The sequence below is a fragment of the Macrobrachium nipponense genome, chromosome 21, assembly GCF_015104395.2.
Source record: "Macrobrachium nipponense isolate FS-2020 chromosome 21, ASM1510439v2, whole genome shotgun sequence".
NCBI lineage: Eukaryota > Metazoa > Arthropoda > Malacostraca > Decapoda > Palaemonidae > Macrobrachium > Macrobrachium nipponense.
The window spans coordinates 35,864,269-35,884,687 of NC_087212.1; the positions used below are offsets into that span (position 1 = coordinate 35,864,269).

The 20,419-nt window shown below is 38.8% G+C and overlaps 1 protein-coding gene across 1 annotated transcript in view; it reads left to right on the top strand.

Annotated features, from left to right (window-relative positions):
- The first annotated feature begins 13,209 nt into the window (after window positions 1-13,209).
- Window positions 13,210-20,419, top strand: part of LOC135197923 (trypsin II-P29-like) — a 23,748-nt gene continuing 16,538 nt past the window's right edge. The window contains exon 1 of the mRNA XM_064225178.1: window positions 13,210-13,335. The gene's annotated coding sequence lies outside the window, so the exon portion shown is untranslated. The remainder of the gene's footprint in view (window positions 13,336-20,419) is intronic.

The following is a 20,419-nucleotide window of genomic DNA, read 5'->3' on the forward strand; positions in this document are numbered from 1 at the left end:
CTCTATGCCTTGTTGCTGACGTTCCTGGGACGGAAAAGCCCGAAAAGCCACTGAATCCATCTGAATCCCCAGATACACGATGGACTGTGTTGGGGTCAGATGTGACTTTTCGAAGTTCACCAGAAGTCCCAGGGACGCAGCTAAAGACAGAGTCGTTTTCAGGTCCTTCAGGCACCGGGTCTGCGAAGAAGCTCGTATGAGCCAGTCGTCCAGGTAGAGCGAGATCCTGATGTTGGAAAGATGGAGCCACCTCGCCACATTCTTCATTAAGATGGTGAACACGAATGGGCCGTACTCAGACCGAAACAAAGAGCCCTGAACTGAAAACACCTTTCCTTTCAGGACGAACCGAAGGTACTTCATAGACTGGGGTGTATCGGGACGTGAAAGTATGCGTCCTGAAGATCGAGTGATACCATCCAATCCCCCGGTCTTAAGGCTCCTAGAACTGACTGAGGTGTCTCCATCTTGAACTTTTGCTTTTCTATATAGAGGTTCAGACGACTTACGTCCAAGACTGGCCGCCACCCTCCCGAGTGTTTCGGAACAAGAAACAAATCTGTTGTAAAATCCTGGCGTAGCCAGGTCTAAGACCTGTTCCACTGCTTCGTTTCTCGAGGCATCTGCTCGAGCAGATCGAAAAGTATCCTTTGCTTTTCTTGAGGATACGACGGGGACAAGTCCCTGGGAGTGGAAGTCAGAGGGGGAGGCTTTACGAACGGAATCTTGTACCCCTTCTCTATGATGTTGAGAGACCAGGTGTCTGCCTCTCTTTCTCTCCAGGCTCCTCCAAACAACTGAAGCCTGGCTCCTACCGGTGACTGAAGGCACGCATTCTCACTTCTTGCCCCTGGACTTAGCCGGGGCTCTACCTCTAGGAAGACCTCTTCCTCGGGATACAGACCTAGCTGAAGATCCTCCACGAAAGGGCTTCTGCTTCTTAAACGACTGAACTCCTGAAGACGTGGAAGGTACAGCAGGACGTCTCGACGACTGCGTCAAAAGGTCTTGAGTAGCTTTCTCCTGCAGACTTACTGCCAGATCCTTCACCAAAGCCTGGGGGAAGAGATGACTCGAGAACGGCGCATATAAAAGTTCTGTCTTCTGTGCGGGAGAGACAGACTTAGCCGCAAAATTACAATACAGCGATCTCTTTTTCAACACGCCTGCTGAAAAATGAGATGCTAATTCCTCTGAGCCATCCCTGACGGCCTTGTCCATGCATGACAAAACACTGGACAGCTCCCCCAAGCTGATCGAATCTGGCTTACGCGACTGGTTGTCTAGTACTCCGAGACACCAGTCTAAGAAGTTAAATACTTCTAAGGATCTAAACAGACCCTTCAACAGATGATCCATCTCTGACGTAGTCCACGACACCTTCGCTGAGGCTAACAGAGCTCTTCTTGAAGCATCTACCACGCTGGCGAAATCTCCTTGTGCTGACGTCGGAACCTTCAAACCTAACTCCTCACCGGTTTCATACCACATCCCTGCCTTACCGCTAAGTCTAGACGGAGGCAGGGCGAAAGTGGTGCTTCCTTTAGCTTTCCTAGTCTCCATCCAAGTGTTAACTTTCCGGAAAGCCCTCTTGGTAGACAAAGACGTTTCATCTTAACAAACCCTGGTGTTTTCTTAGCTTTCGACGACGAAAAACTGCGAAGGAGGAGAAGGCGGAGCAGCCGGAAGGAAGGTATCTCCAAAGAATCACGGAGCAGCCGAGCCAAAACTTGATAGTCTGAAGAAGACGACGACGAGGGTTGTTCTTCATCCACCTCCTCCGAAGAACAGCTCAATTCCCCTTCTTCCTTACCCGAGTTAAACTCCGAAGAAAGAGGAAGAAGACCTTTCACTCCAAGTCTCCTATCAGACCGGTGACGAGAAGAAGCGGGTAACGTATCCTTAACAGCATCGTTAGCCGATACAGGAGCAGCAATCACAACTTGGGTAGACCGCGAAGTAGAAGGAAAGACGTAGCGTCATCTAAAGACTCGGGAATAACGTCCGATCGAGAGCGAACTTCCGTACTCGCGTCCAAGACGCTCTTACGACGATGTCTATTAGCGTCCATCGGAGCGTCCATCGGAGCGTCCAACCTAGCGTCCCTCCGAGCGTCCAGTGAAGCGTCCAAATCAGCGTCCAAGCGAGCGTCCAACGAAGCGTCCAAAGAAGCGATGAGCGGAGCGTCCCTCCTAGCGTCTCTACGATCGTCCCGCGAAGATACAGGAACTGACACTTGACGAGCGTCCCGATGCACGTCAACACAAGCATGACGAAGCGGAGCGGTGCGTTCCAAATTCCGTCCTTCCGAAACTAAAGCATCTTCATCAGAAACGTCGATGTCGGAACGCCGAGCGTCCTCACGTCGAGAAGAGAGGGCAGACTGGAGAAACCTCTCTCTCTCCTGACGTCTACTTCCACCTCTAGACAAACGCTGGGGAGAACGAAGTCTAGACGCCGAAATACCATGAAATTGGGACGAAATACGAGCAGGCGGACAAGACTGTCTTGATCTCTTGATCGGAAGTCTATCATCCTTCTTACGGCCCGAAACCGTTTCCTTCTGCTTCAGTAAAGCATCCAGTTGTCGCTGCATAGCAAGGATCACCTCCGTCTGCGAAGGATCTATACGAGGAGAAGAGCCATGCCTGCGAGAAGGTGAGGGGCGAGGGGACGCCTTCTTCCTTCTCCCAGGAACAGCCTTAGCTCTAGAGCGACAGGGGCGCTCAAAGACGTCTTCATCGGAAGACGACTTAGCCTTCTTCTGGGGCGGAAAGGACACGCTTTCCGGAGAAGAATGCCAATCCGACAAAGCATGACGTGAAGCGTCCTGATCTTGAAACGTCCTCTTCAACGGTCGCGAATCCGAACGAGATTTCCCACCCCTTGCGCGGGCGAGGACGCGTCGGAAGACGAGAAACAATCCTTAGGACACGTGCTCGAGCACGCTCCTTAGCAGCCTGGGAAGCGTCAACAGGTACTGCTGAAGGGACGTCAGATCGGTGGGGGGATCCCCGTAACCCTCCTTCGGTCCCTTCGACATGCCCTCTCCCTGAGTCCTGGGAGTCCGGCAGAGGTCCCAGCCTAGAGGCGCTATAGGGCCGATCTGACGCCCCCTCCACTTCACTGGGGGCACTATCACTACACTTAGCACTTTCCCTGTTTTCAAGGGCTAGAACCTTAGATTCCAGAGTTTTCAAAGAATCTAAAATAAGCGAAAGGGCATTACCCTCCGCAGACACCACTTGAGGGCCGAAGGCAACACTACGGGGTTAGGAGTCACAAAATCTAAAGAAGGGTTAGAAGGGGTTACATTATTACCCTGTCTACTACCCGATTTACTCCTGGAGGAAGACCTCCTGATCCTATCACGCTCTAATTTATTTACATAGGATTCATAAGTCTTCCATGAGCATCATTCAAACTTCACACTCCGTGCAGCGAAAATCATACCTACACACTTGCCCCCTACAACCTTTACACACTGTGTGAGGATCACCAAAGCTTTTGGTAACCTCACCTTGCATTCGTCTTTCATACACACTCTGGCACTAGCCGAACTAGAACCTGACATATTTAAGGAAAAAACCAAGCCAAAATCAAAAACAATCCAAAGTCACGTATGCCAAGCTATCGATCCAATAACAATAACCAAAAAGTCAAGAGGATACTCAGCAAATAAAGTTTTCCAAAATCCTGAGGCGGAGGTGCTGTAAACAGAGTTACAACACCGGCGACAGAAGAAATCTGATAGAAAATGGGAATGGTTCCTGATACCCGCCTCCCAGCGGCGGGAATGGGTACTAACCACCCTACTCCCACTACGTGTGTCGTAAGTTTTTAGAAATTCTGTCGGACTTCAGAGAATACAGCTATATATATATCTGACAGGTAAGTTTCATGAACAAACTGAAGTTTCCTCTACAAAGTGAGATATATGAAACTGCCACACAAAGTAAAATAAGCATGTGAAGTCTTCTTAAAATATGTGTTCCAGGCATTTTTTTTAATCCCATATAGTGTGGTATGGTTGTGAGTGCCAGTCGGTTTTACAGTGGCAGACACGTCCTTCCCAGCGCCCGTTTGAACAACATTTGCGTATATATGTAACGTTTATTGATGTTACTCAAGATTGTAGTTGTAATCAGCACAATAAAACAACATTCTGTTGCCTATGACATATTAGTGAAAGTATGAGATGTCTTATTCCCGGGACCATGGTTTGAACTGAAATGCATTTTTACTTAGTAATTGGTGGTTTTATCCTTACTGTCATCACAAATGAAACTCCACAGTGCTAATTTGATTGTAATTATACATGTTTTGTTCTTGATTCACTCCAAATTTCACTTAAAATATGTGAGAGTTTGTTCCCTACAAAGCCATGGTGGGAATAATTTTTCAGCCTTGTACGTCTGGCAGCCAGAATCCACAAGTTGAGCAGACAACGGTTTAGTGAATTGTTTATGACAAAAAATTTGTACTTTTGTGCTGGCACTTTTCATTTATTTAAGTCTACATGTATTACTATTTTGACTTTTTTTTTGGGTAAATGTATGGCTGAAATAATTTTTTTAAATTTTAAATAACTGTACAGTTGAAACAAATACAACCTTTAATGCATGCTAAGAATTGCAAGTCATCGTTACCAATTTAGTGGAACTTGATACATACGCCAATGCCTTTACAAACTGTTTCCATGAATTCTAGATGTCATAGTAATGTAATAATGAAAAAATTACTATAATATTTTTATATATATTACAAATAGATATGCTAAATTCACTTATTTCCATGGTTTTGTGTAAGTCTTATCCCGACTTTGGAGGGTAAACATAAACCAAGTGGCAACACAGATAAAAAATGTTCACAGCAAAACTGATTAAATTTGTGTCAGGAATCTGGTTACTTTTACAACAATGAATATTTCAAAATGAATTATTACAAATACATAATAAATTTATGCAATTCACAACCTTATTCTGGTGTTTAACTAATTATTTAAATGTTATGTAGCACACTCTTCTTCTCCTTCTTCCCAAACAATTCCCATGTTTACCTGGCCGCAAGTGTATTACACCATTGTTGTTTAAAATTGGTGTGAGGAAAGTTTCCCAGCATCTATGGTACAAGTGGTGCGTGGATTTAGCACAGGATATAGGAAGTTTGTTTACACAAGTGACTCCGTAACCATTGAGATAGTGTCAATCTTCTAAATGTTAGGTGTTTAAAGTAAAATTTTGAAAGCGTCATGGAGGTAAGTTAGCACTGCGCATGGTTAGACTTTCATCAAATTCTGTTTAATCGGAAATTATGGCCTTAATTTCTTACTTGAGAGAAAACACTTCGCGTGTCACTTCCACGGAGGTTGGCTTGTGACTGACCTCTAACTTAGCTTACTGGCAGTGCTAGGGTAAAACAACTGCAGACGATCCATCATCATCACGCTGGCCAGGCCATATTCACTCGATATTGCATTGGTGAAACAAGAATACAATTACAAATTTAAGCATACCATTCAAAAGATTGAAGTTTCGTCAGCATAATGTGATATATGAAAGCCCCATACGAACTAAAATAAGCATGTGAGCTCTTCGTAAAATATGTTTTCAAGGCAGTTTTGAAATCCAATATGGCGGCAATCGTGTGGCTGGCCGGTCTAACCACGGACAATCCACCATCTTTCCCAGCCTTCCCAGCACTCATTTGAACAATGTTAGCGTATATATGTAACATTTATTGATCTTACTCAAGATTGCAGTTGTAATCCACACAATAAAACAACATTTTGTTACCTATATTGGTGAAAGTATGAAACTTTTTATTCCTGGGGTCATGGTTTGAACTGAATTCATTTTTACCTTGTAATCGGTGGTTTTACCCTTACTGCCATCACAACTGAAACTCCACAGTGCTTATTTGATTGTAATTATACACATTTTGGTCTTAATTCACTCCACATTGAACAACGTTGCTGTTCCTGGTTCTTAAGTACTCACTCCGCAAACACAGTTACGAGCAGCAGACGACAACATTGATTATGAGGAGCAAAGCTTTATTCGCTTAATTGTTTACTTTATTCATTATTAGTTTAACTTTACTTCAAAATGTTTATTTAATTCATGTCTATTATCCCTTTTTTACAAGGAAAAATGACTCATCGTTGCCAATCTAGTGGAGCGTCACACATATGCCGATGCATTTACAAACGGTTTCCATAAATTCTAGTTGTCATAGTAATGCAGTAATGATAAAATTGCTGTAATATGTATATATAACAACAATAGATATGCTAATTTCACTTATTTCCCCGGTTTTGTGTAAGTCTTATACCCAGTTTGGAGAGTAAACACATACCAATTGACAACACAGATAAACAATTGAAGAGCGCAAAACGCCGCAAAGAACGCAGTAGTCCCCTTGAATAAGTACGAATAAGTGCTGGTAAGAGGTCGGGGTTACGATTGTTGTGATGAAAGTGCCCCAGCGTCTATGGGTACAAGTGGTGTGCGGATTTAGCACAGGAAATGGGAAGTTTGTTGACACTAATGACTCCGCAAACATCAATATGGCGTCAATCTTCTAAACTTTTTTAATCGTAAGTAAAAATTTCGAAAGCGTTTTGGGGTTGTGGGCACTGCGTTGGCCACAATTTTCATTACCCTCTGTTTAAATCCTAAAATATGGCCTTAATTTCTAACTTTGGAGAAAATACTTACTTCGAAAGGAGAGTAGAGTTCTTGAGCTCCTTCTCTCACCACCAACAACTCATGACTGACGACCATCTCTGGTGTCAGGACGTGTTAAAAGTACTTTTTCGGAGGGTGGCCTAACCGTGGTAGTCGGTGAGTTGGCCAGTCCACGCGGTTGTTTACCCTAAAGTTATTTTTTTGGTAAAGTGGCCGCGCTGCCATACAGGTGGCTGCACAGGGGTGTTTTACCCTTTAGGGGAAACAACCAAGTGGACTAGCTGATCCGCTCTTGCCCGCTTGTTGATCCACCCTCCGAAAAAGTACTTTTGCTTACTTCAAAATGAGAATAGAGGTCTAAGGTGTTGCTCCCACCACTGATGACTCTTGACTGGTGCCTATCTCCAGTGTCAGGACGTGTTAAAGTACTTTTTCAGAGGGTGGATCAACAAGCAGGAAAGACTGGATCAGCTGGTCCACTCGCAACAAGCAAATATAACATTTTCCAAGTTTTGCCCAGAGATGCCCAAGTTTAAAACATAATAGGCTAGTCTATACTAGTCTCGGTAAATAGCGTAGGGTACCACACATTTAAGGCTAGCTAATATGGCTGGAACAACCTAGAATAGCCTATATAGTAGCCTAAAACTACTTTGCGTATAGGCTAGGTACCTAGTAGGTTATAGCAGTGGCATAATTCTATGCTAGGTATAGCCTACTATTTAAAATCGCCCTATAGTTGGTCTATTCTGTAAACTACGAACTTGATTACGTAGGCAATCATAGCTACCTAAATAGGAGGTAACCTACCCTTGGCCTTCTAGCTAATTCAGCTTAGTCTTTAAACTATCCACCCTACCGTAACATCATCCTGACTTACGATAAAAATACAAGGGCATTACTTTGTTCTACCTCATATTTTTTTTTAAATCTGCAAAACGTAAAAGATTAAAGCTCGATAAAGGCTACATCCTAGAAGTAACATTTTACTAATATCCATACCTTCCTTTATCTGTAGCGCCAACTATAAACATTAAGTAAATCGTCTGAAATTTGTTTCCCATGGGTACCGTTCTGTGTTGAATTTATGAATTCTTAGCTAATTAAAAACAAATGAATGGTTTCAAAGTGTACACTATATACATGTTATGACAAAAAAATTTCATTTTCTTTACCAGAGCAAATCAGAATCTACTATAACCTATTATTTTAAGTTTCTTTTAAAAATAACGGTTCACTACAACATATCATTTTGACCTTTCAGTTATCACGCGATGATGGAAGTAAAAACATTTAACATAATGAAATACTTTAGTTCATAAGACAATCACCAGAAAAAATACAAATATTAAGAGAAGATATAGAGCAACAACTAAACTTGAAACGTTCACCACTACTCAATACTATCAACGAATATACAAGAATGAAAAGGATTGGAAGTCGCTGCATATTTAATGCGGCAATTTTCAATTTATCGAAATGGATGTTAAAAGATGTGATTGGCATCGTCGGGGTCTTAATAAATTTGGACAACTTAATCATATGAAATTGTGAGAAGGAAAAAGTGCTCTCTCTCTCTCTCTCTCTCTCTCTCTCTCTCTCTCTCTCTCTCTCTCTCTCTCTCTCTCTCTCTCTCTCTCTCTCTCTCTCTCTCTCTCCTTGTGGTTTCCTTAAAACAACGCCCACCTCACACAAATCATATAATTTTTTTATGAACTTAAAAAAATTTCAAGCAAAATAACTGCTGTACCTAACAAAGTCATAAAATCTTTAAAATTTAGATGTATACAGCGTGTTTGGACAGAGACGTTATATATAGATTTCTGCATGAGGCTTTGCCGTCTCAAGTAAACTTCACCTGATTGATGTTAACAATAACTTTGTGTACCCTCTGTAATACAGAAGAAACTAGTCCCCGTTCTATATATTTCTGTATGAGGAGTGAAACCGTACGTACTTGGCTCAAAGAGACAATTTTAAAATTATCTAATAATCATTCACGACGGATGCTATATACAGGACAAGTGTGAAAAATATACATGTACTGGATTATTAACGGCTTATATACTATAAATGCTGTTTTATGAGCTAAGAAACCTGATTAATTTCGTGCTATTCAAAGAATTCTAAAGGAATTTGTGTCTCAAGTAAACATCCTATATACATTATGAGAGAACTGTTATCACTTATTTAGTACTGCAAGGCAACTGACTGTTGTACAGTAAACATATGGCGTAAACAAACACATAAATGATGGCATATAGAATATATTGTAAATACTGCAGTTACAATTACGCAAGCAAAATTTCCAAGGGAAAAAGTCTTTAATAACAAAACAAAAACAAAAAATAGTTTGGTTTTTCATGTGATGAGTCGAAAACAATATAAGCCTGTTTAGGACAGATTATGCCACATTGGTCTATTCACACTCACTTTCACCATTCTCTTCTTTCAAACATTCAAACTCTTTCACTGGTTTCTAGTTTCTCTTTACTATCCCACTGAACGTAATCACTCGTGAACATAAGGCATTTGACAATATTCAAGACCAACATTCTAATCAAACAATTTTGCACCTTCACTTAATTTGTCCCTGCTGAATTCTCTCATTATTTTATCCACAGTTAATAAATAGCCAAGGAAGCGTAACATGCCTGTTTCAGAATAAACTTCCCGCAAAACCTGTCATCTTCCTTCTTGTACAATTCAACACACACTCTGCTTTCTTTTATTATACCTTTGAATCGCAATCAACACTTAACTTTTACTACATCATCACAATTCTCCATGGTTTATCAGTACCTGTATTACCTTAAGTTTCCTCCAAATTCGTATATGTTATAGACGGCTTTCCCCTTTTAGTCTCAAACTTCTTACATAATTGTATCACATGAAATATTTGATTTACACAATGTCATCCCTGTCTAAAACCATACTGTTCTCCTCCAGTGGATCAATCTGCTGTCCGTCTTAACTTTCTGAATGAAAAATTAAGTACAAATTCCCCAGTAACCAAATACTGTTACACCCTAGTAATCTTACAGCCACCTGTCACATCTAATCTTGCATAAAAAATAAATATTTCACTAATCATTTCCACTGAAATCTTTCCCTCATTCAACATTTCTCACTCACCATGGTTCAGCCACTGATTCAAACTTTCAGCACAAAATCAAAGAATCTCGCTGGAAATCCAACCAACTCTCCAACCTCATAATTGCCTTCCATTCTTCCTTATAAACTTTATTAAATCTACATAAACCCCACCAACTTTTGCATTATCACTTTCACCAGATCTTTAAAACAATTCTCATCGACCCAGGGCTGCATTCTCTTCGGACGGCATCTCACCATTTATATCTCAGACAAGATATTTACTCATTAACTGTTCTCTTTTCATTTACTTGTCTTAAGATCTTTTTTAAGACATACTTGTTCAGATTTACCTTTTTATCTTTATTATTTATTTTATTTATCTTTCATTCTCTCACTTTCTTTCTGGCAACCTTACGCACGGCCTCTCGACAGTTTTTTAATAACAAAATTATGAAAATACAAGGGGTAGCAATACGTTCTAAAAGCATAAATACAGATATCTCCTACGCAATCACACTTCAAGCACGTACGCAGTTAGATTATTCTGTTTCATCGATCATTTTTTGGCACACGCTGGAAATGACTTAAGCCCGACTCTCAAGGGGAAAGAGAGGAGGGAGAGAATTCACTGGATATTGAGAAACAGGAAATTCCTCCTTCCCTTCCTATCTGTATGGGAAGTCTCATGTGCATCAAGCTTTTCTTCACCAAGTTTTTTTCTGTCTAGTTTATCTCATTATATATTAGTTTCATTTTCCGTTTACACATACGTTAAAAAAATCCATCTGGGAGAAGGGTTTTCTGTATAGATGGGTTTATTACACGTAAACTTCTAATTTCAAAGAGTTTAGGTGCAAAATTTAATTATGACATTTCAGGTGTCTTCAAGATGTATACTCATTTATGATGATAATAATAAATATTATCAACAGACATTCAGAGTATGAATGTTGTTTTCTGAATCTTACAGGGCAATTGATAACTGGCAAAAATATGAAATGTCAGTCAAAAGGTGCATATGGTTACCATATAAAATAATATATCCTGACTCTCTCTCTCTCTCTCTCTCTCTCTCTCTCTTTAATTATTGTCAAAAATTTCAAAATGACAAGCAGAAAAACGCAAGGCGTCTGGAATTTCCTTATGGTTACCCATCCGAGTATTAATCAGACCCAGCATTACTCAACTTCACTGATCGGATAACAAGCAGTCACCTCCACATATTTTGTGACATTTTCTTTTACCTTTTCCATTTATACATCATCAGATTTGCAATTCCTCTGTCTACTACATTCAGCAGATTTTGAGAGATTTTCTATCTATCCAGGACTGCATTAATTTCAAACTGCATCTTTCCATTTGGACTTTTTATTTTCCGAATCCTTTTGTTCAATAACATTTCTCTCAGTATTTATTTCCCTGCAGATTAACATATTCTTCTTTAAGTTCTTACTCTTTTCTCCCCTTTATTATTACTTGCCTTCTCTCTCTCTCTTCTTGATTGCCCTCTCTGTCCCCCTGTGTAACCAAACATGATCTTATCTTCAAGTATGTCACTGGATCTCAGGTCATCTCCCTTTTTTCCTGTATCAACTTCTCGTTTTCCCAGTCTACCAATTACTCTTCTTATCCCCTCTCCTCCTACCTCCTACATCCACAAACGCTACTTACTGACTCTGTGACCCCATCCTCGAATTTTAAATTCTCCTTTCGTACCCCTTCACCTTTGTGTCTTTAAACAGATCTCCTATTCATTCCCCACTCGAGCTCATATCACATTTCGTCTTGATTACGTTGAATTTTATATTTTCAGTCAGTCTCTCTCTCTCTCTCTCTCTCTCTCTCTCTCTCTCTCTCTCTCACACAAATACACACACACACATACATATATATACGTATATATATATTATATATATATATATATATATATATATATATATATATATATATATATATATATATCAGTCGGGCGTAAGAATGCCCTCGATTCCCGAGCATTGTCTGTCGGTTGTCCTCCAGTGAATTGGGCTCCTGGTAGTTCTTTAAATGTCACAGGCCACACTGCACATAAGGCGTATGCTATTTTCAGACAACATTTCTCCCTTTTCTTATATCACGCCTTATCTTCAAGGGGAAGTCTTTGAAGAAACACAAAAACTATTGCTATATCGTTCTAGTTATCTTTTAAGGTCAATATTTGTTTCAGCCGTTAGTTCATGGCTGTCATTTTAGAGTTATATTGGTTCTAGATCAGAACTGCGCTCTATTATATAGGTATGCACAATCAAAAGATTAAAGCTAAGAAAATGATCACAAATGAGTGAGTGAGAATTAACACAAAATTTCACCTTGAATCTTCACAAGACACAAACAGTTGTCAGCAGTTAATTGTAAACGGGGCAAAATAGGAACAATTTTTGTCTTTTCTCTCAAAGTTTGGCGTTGAAGATAAGAAGAGATATAAGAATTTGCAAAAGCGTGTCTAAAAAATTAGCACATGTCACATGTGCACTGGCGTTCATTGGATTCTGTCTAAGAGGACTATGCCAAAAAAATGAATGCCCACACACACTAGCACACACACACATCTTCTTTACCATCAAGAAGTTTCTCTCATTATACACATATATATTATATTTACATGCGTATATATATATATATATATATATATATATATATATATATATATATATATATATTTATACAATCCTTTCCTATGTAGGGTATCGAAAAAGGAACATTTAATTAATTAAATACTGGTCACCATTTTTCTTTTCGGTAATGTCACATCCTGACCCTGAAAACAAGTGACGTTAATCTATTATCTAAGTTACAACATTCGGAAAATCCATTTCTTATGGGAAATGTTTGACGTACACCGTGGCGCATTTGTTTCTGAGAACTCTCGAGACCCTTTATTATTATTATTATTATTATTATTATTATTATTATTATTATTATTATTATTATTATTATTATACTGATGATTCACTTACATTGCTTGACCGTATACGTCCCTATAAGACACGCTAGAATTACTGATAAAGTCAAGAAACAGAAGTTATACCCTGACGCTGGGAAAACTATCTTAATTTTCCATCTTACTTCAACTATTATGTGATTTATGTCTGGCTCGACATTTATTCGTGTTATTCAATATCTTACTGGAAAAAAATTTAGGCTTACATAATGTCAGTCCTTGTTTTTTGGTTCCAATATGTTAAGTATCCGTCGAAAAAGATCGTTCTGAGAGAGAGGAGAGAGAGAGAGAGAGAGAGAGAGAGAGAGAGACGCACACTAAAGAAACTTAAAACCAACAAAAAGTGAGCATAAACCCCCCCTCGCCCCCCCGCTTTCCCATCCCCTGCAGTCGCTTTCCTCTTCTTCTTCTTCTTCTCTTCTTCTCTCGAAGATGCCCGCGATATATATATTCTGGTACCGACAGCATACAATTCCTTCCGTGAACCTTTATCAGTCAGCGGTCGCGGTTTCCCACAGGCGGGAGTGGTGAACTCTGTAGTTACATCTTCGTGAGGATTCAGCCTTTCATGTAAGTCTGTTACGTGAATTATATCATTTATATATAGGCTCGTGAGTTACTTATCCCTCCATCCACGTTTAAGTCGTGAAACTGAATTGGCTAAGCTTAAAATTTCGACACATTTTCGTTAAATTTAGAATTTCAAACCACAAAATGGTTACATGAACTGATTGTTTGTGAGGCATTACTATTAGGGAACATATGTTGACCATGCTGGTAATCATATCGAATGCTAAAGATGTGTTCATATATGAATGTCTTTTACTGTAATCTACAAGAGTACGTATATACTATGAAGATAAGAAGGCCCATAATAATACTATTTATACGTTGCAACCATATATTTCTGATTCCAAAAATTCCGTATCCCTGATCACTGGTCAATGTGGACAATTGGTAAGTGGCAAGAGTATTTATATGGCATATGCAGGTGTGGCAATACGACGAATATAATCAGGAAACCAACCAACTGAAGTGAATAATAAAATGAAAAGCGCAAAACATGACATACTTCAGACGCCCTCAATAAAAACATAACTTATACTGTTCATTAAATATTGCAATGGGGAACACTTTATGTCAAGATGTGTGGGTAGATCCTGTGTTGCAATGCAATATTCACGTAAGTACAGAAAGGTTAATTATACCGCATTAAAACTGCCTTGATGAACAGTGCATACAAGTAGCGAATGTCCTCGTAGGCAACGAACGCATCCACTTTCACTCTAAAAATAGGGAGAAAACTTTCGGAAACATTACTTTCCCTGAGGCAGTTAAGTCAGACCAAGGAATCCCTATTGAACCCGAACTCCGCTGATGCTGGTCATTGGTGGATTTGGGTCAAATTAAATAACCTTTCGATCTCGACCCCATCTGTTATGTCACATTATCTCCTCGAAACATACGTCATTCTACATTCGTGCCCCACAAACAAACTGAGAAGGAATGATTGAAATTCTTAACGTTAAAACACCAATGAAAAGCTCAATAATAGGGAATGAAGCACTCTATTAGATACCTCAAACTACAACTATTGTTTTCCTCTTTCTTTTTTAATATACTGACAAAAATAAAAATAAAATTAATAAATAAATAAAAACGCTGCTTACTTCTCGTCGCAGGTGGTGCCAGATGTATGGGAATCAAAGTCAGTTCTAGTTATCAGTGATTCCCCATAAGGTTTAACGAAACACTTACATCTAGAGGTAAACTCGGTCACTTCCGTACAATCACCGACCGTCCTCTGTGAATTACTTACATTACAGTAATACAGTAAAACAGTTGTTTTCATGTTTACTCAATCACTTTTTAAACTTTACATCTCTTATTTTTTTATGTGAAAGGATAATTCATCATTTCCATGTGCACAGAAGTCTACAACAACAAATATCCAAATCACTTTGTTTACGAAATAGGAGATTTAAACAAATGTTTATGGAAATAACTTTAAAAAAAATACTTATTTTACTAAAGGGATTTGGTCTGAGAAGAGATAGAGCGTGTATCGGTTAATGAAAAGGTTGTCACATAAAAATGGAAATAGACAAAAATTTGCCCGTATCCTCAATATCTCTGTAAAGATTCGGTGGAAAACGGGGTAAGGAGGGCATGCATAAATGGCGCGTAGAAAATATCAGACTCGTTTCCTGTTTACCGACTGCATACCAATTTTTTTAGTAAATGACAGCAATTCGTCAGCAATTTTTACTCAATAGTTCAGTGTCCTAGATAACTCTTGAGTTAAATCATACAATTATACTAACACACACACACACACACACACACACACACACACACACACACATAAAACAAAGGAAAAACATGACAGCATTATATTCAGGTTTATGTCTCCATTCCTTTACAAACAATATTGTTTGGATGGGGAGAAAAAATCACATGAAATTCATTGCTACAGTTTTTGTTTTGTTCTTTACTTTTATGGACATTTTTCTTCGTCCTTACATCCTGTTTTTGCAGTTTTTGACACACACACACACACACACACACACACACACACACACACACACACACACATATATATATATATATATATATATATATATATATATATATATATATATATAATGCGGGGTGGCTTCAAAGAAACAGCTAAAATGACAGTCACTACCATATTCACATATGACATGCTGAATTAATAAAGGCCAGCCAATTAAAAGTGCTATCGCAGTGGTAGCAAGCTTCATTACCTGGACACCTGGTGCCATAATTGGTGACAATGTCTTGGGATACTAATGTATCGTTTCCTAAAACAGAAGAACTGTATTGAAGGGTTGTGAACCCCTTGAGGGAGGATATGCTACTTGTATGGTGGGTAAGTCTCTCTCTCTCTCTCTCTCTCTCTCTCTCTCTCTCTCTCTCTGCCAACAGAAACCACAAGACAGCTAGCTACCTTAGGAAGTGCCCATGGCTTAGGATATAGATATATCATTATTATTATTTCAGTAGCTGGAATCTATTCACATGGAATAAGCACACAGGGTCACTAACTTGAAATTCAAGCTTCCAAAGAATGTTCGCTTCAACCTCCTACCACAGACCCAACACTGCAGCAGTAACTAATCATAATGCAGAGCCAGTGATTTTTCATTGTTCTGGGGGAGACACGAACCTGCAACATCTGAGTGGCAAGCCACGACACTAACCACTATACCAGCGGACCAGTAAAGACAGAAGATGTCCTGGAGAAGGTTGTGAAACTCTAGGTGAGAGGAAATGCTCTTGAATGGCAGACAAATCTATTTTCCTAAGAACAATGACTACAAGGTTTTCTCTTCTGATGATGATATTTAATATTCAAAATTAGCAGAAAATATTAACAATATATCTTCCCCAAAAAGTGTAGAGCCAGTTAATAGCTTCCGTAGAAAGAAAGAACAGATTATACTTCCCCTGAAAGTAAGAATTCAGTTGATATCTTACTCAGCAAGTACGAACTTACGAAGCAGTCAACAGGAGGATTGGCTTTATAATTATCAGCATCTTCCTAGAAAGTCTACCTTTTGAAGTATAAACATAACATCTTCTAGAGACAGTACAGACTCGGTCCAAACTTTCCACAGTCAATATTAAGAACTCAATCAATATCCTCTTGATATTTCCCCAGGGAAGTAAAGACTCAGAAAGCCTTACCATAATTAATAACTTCCTAAGAAAACATAGACTTATAAAAATCCAAGAGACAAGCAGTATCTTCCGAAGAAAGTACAGCCAGATAATATCTTCTCCAGATGATACGGACTAAATACTTTCGCCAGAAAATAAGAATTCCTTTAATATATTGGGTCCGGTTTCGACAAGGAATCAGAGGAATTTATTTCTGGTGAAAGAAATTTATTTCTCGATGTGGTTCGGATCCCACAATAAACTGTAGGTCCCGTTGCTAGGTAACCAATTGGTTCCTAGCCTCGTAAAAATATCTAATCCTTCGGGCCAGCCCTGGGAGAGCTGTTAATCAGCTCAGCGGTCTGGTAAAACTAAGATAAACTTAACTTTTTCGTTAATATCTTATTCAGAAAATCATGGCTTGATTAGTATCTTCCCACAGAAATTAGGGACTCAGCATCTATCCCAAAAAGAAAGTAAGGACTCAGTATCTACCCCCACAAGAAAGTACGGACTCACTATCTACTCCAAAAAGAAAGTACGGACTCAGCACCTATCCTAAAAAGAAAGTAAGGGCTTGATTAATATCATCCCAGAAAGAAATTAAAGATGTAGACTGTATCTTTTCCAAAAAGAAAGTACGGACTTGGTTAATATCTTTCCCGAAAAAGAAGGTATGAACTCAGTAGGTATATGTCCCAAAAAGAAAGTACGGTATCAGTTAATATTTTTCTCAATATGAAAGTACGGAGTAAAGTAATACCATTTCCAAAAAGAAAGTCGGACTCATTAATATCTCTCCTAAAAAAGAAAGTACGTACTTCAGCTAATAACTTTGCCAAAAGAATTCCAGAAAAAACTCCAATCTCTCTTCACGAACGATAAGATAAATTTATCAAATTAAACAATTCCTGTTGTCCTAGGGATACGTGCAAACCTTATTTTTTCACTTGCTTATTATTGCGCATCATACAATTCTAGATAAGATAGTAACATTCTTCAATGAGAAAAAAAAAAAAAAAAACTAAGCGTCAGAAGCTTATCTGTGCAAAAGTAGACCACATACGAAGAATTTTGGCCTAAATTATCATCACACAGCATGTTGGTCGTCACGTCTCAGATACAAAAATACTCTCACCATATGTTCATTTATGGAATGATTATCTGTCTCAAACACACACACACACACACACACACACACACACACACACACACACACACACATATATATATATATATATATATATATATATATATATATATATATATATATATATATAGTGTGTGTGTGTGCGTGTGTGTGAGACGAAATATCTCTCTATTTGCAATTTATGTTATCATATTCGAACTGCTTTTCAGATGTTACACATAATAATAATAATAATAATAATAATATAATAATAATAATAATAATAATAATAATAATAATAAAAGTAGACGAAGACAGAAATATACAGGCAGGAGAAAGACAAACAGAACGGAAGAATGGCACAACAAACCAATGCACGGACAGTACGTACATGAGACAGACTAAAGAGCTGGCCAGTGATGAAACATGGCAATGTACAGAGGGGAGACCTCAAGAAGGAAACAGAAGAAATGCTAACAGCGGCATAAGATCAGGTCCTAAGAACCAGAAATATCCAAGGAACGCTAGATGAAAATAACATTTCACCCATATGCAGGGAGTGCAATGTGAAAAACGAGACCATAAACCACATAGCAAGCGAATGTCCGGCACTTGCACTGAACCAGTACAAAAAGAGGCATGATTCAGTAGCAAAAGCCCTCCACTGGAGTCTGTGCAAGAAACACCAGCTACCTTGCAGTAATAAGTGGTACGAACACCAACCTAAGGGGTGATAGAAAACGATCAGGCAAAGATCCTTTGGGACTATGGTATCAGAACTGATAGGGTGATCCGTGCAAATAGACCAGACAAAACCAAGAAGCATCACTCATCGATGTCGCAATACCATGGGACACCAGAGAAGATGAGAAAGAAAGAGAAAAAATTGATAATTATCAAGATCTGGAAACTGTGCCCATAATCATAGGGACACTAGGCACGATCCCAAGATCACTGAAAAGACTCATGCACAAGTGTGAGCTTCTGGAAACAGCGCGCATAGTAAGAAAAGTGATGGATTCCTAAGGAGGCAGGATGCATCACGGAACCACACTATAAAACCTCCCAGTCGAACAGGATGACTGTGATAGACCAAATAATAATAATAATAATAATAATAATAATAATAATAATAATAATAATAATAATAATAATAATAATAATAATAATAATTAATAATAACCACTCTGGCTTTCAAGGAACCAATCAGCCCTCTCGATTACTTATTTATTTTTGGGTTTATAGATTTATTTTCAGGAACTTAGAAAGGACTGCAATTTGCAGTGAACTTGGATTTTTTTTGCAAGAACAACGGCAAGTTTTGCAATGAACGTGAATTTTTTTCATGAATAACTGCAAGTTTTGCAGTGAATTTGATTTTTTTGCATGAAGAACACACCGAGACAGGTGCCTTACTTCGTAATTTCCTCTTATCTACGAAAATACAATTTGAACCACAAATGAAGTGAGTCTGGGAGAAATCACTACAGACATCTCTTTATAACTAATGGGAAAACACCTGGATATTTCCCACCTAAACCTCGGCGTTGCCTAGTACCTTTTTAATCTCCCACGAAGGAAAATTCCCCCATGAGGTAGATAGATCTCTGCTTCGTCCTTGAGGTTAGTCAACTGTTTTACTGCAGTAGATAACAAGGAAGGAACAACTGAGTACTGGATTGAAAACTGTTTGTTTGATACTTTAACTAGTCGTTTGCTTCCTAAATCTACACTCATTTATTTGTTCGATGTCTTCGAAGTTTCATTGTCGTACAATTTTTGCTGTTAGGTGTTATTTATTAAATTTATACACACACATATATATATATATATATATATATTATATATATATTATTATATTATATATAATATACATACATGACATAGACAGAATCATTCACGTGTTTATATTTATACCGTAACTCCTATACTATTGTTGACAATATTAGTCTTATTTTGACCTAGAATGACTTCAATAACTTTTGGAGATTGAGCATTAAGATATGGAATAGAATGGGTCCACGAACTGAACAACCAAAGTTTCAAAGTGATAGGCTATGATAGTGCAGATCATCCAAAACAAGAACAAAAAAGAAATAAATAAATATTTAACTCCTTTGTTCAGAAAACCAATAAATGGGCTACGTTCAAATTTTCTGTCAATACAAACAGCTGAGAGCTCCATCTGTCACATTTATTATTATTATTATTTTTTTTTCATCACAGTCCTCCAATTCGACTGGGTGGTATTTATAGTGTGGGGGTGGGGGTCCGGGTTGCATCCCTGCCTACCTTAGGAGTCCATAACTTTTCTTACTATGTGCGCCGTTTCTAGGATCACACTCTTCTGCATGAGTCCTGGAGCTACTTCAGCCTCTAGTTTTTTCTAGATTCCTTTTCAGGGATCTTGGGATCGTGCCTAGTGTTCCTATGATTATGGGTACAATTTCCACTGGCATATCCCATATCCTTCTTATTTCTATTTTCAGATCTTGATACTTATCCATTTTTTCCCTCTCTTTCTCTTCAACTCTGGTGTCCCATGGTATTGCGACATCAATGAGTGATACTTTTTTCTTGACTTTGTCAATCAACGTCACGTCTGGTCTATTTGCACGTATCACCCTATCTGTTCTGATACCATAGTCCCAGAGGATCTTTGCCTGATCGTTTTCTATCACTCCTTCAGGTTGGTGCTCGTACCACTTATTACTGCAAGGTAGCTGATGTTTCTTGCACAGGCTCCAGTGGAGGGCTTTTGCCACTGAATCATGCCTCTTTTTGTACTGGTTCTGTGCAAGTGCCGGACATTCGCTTGCTATGTGGTTTATGGTTTCATTT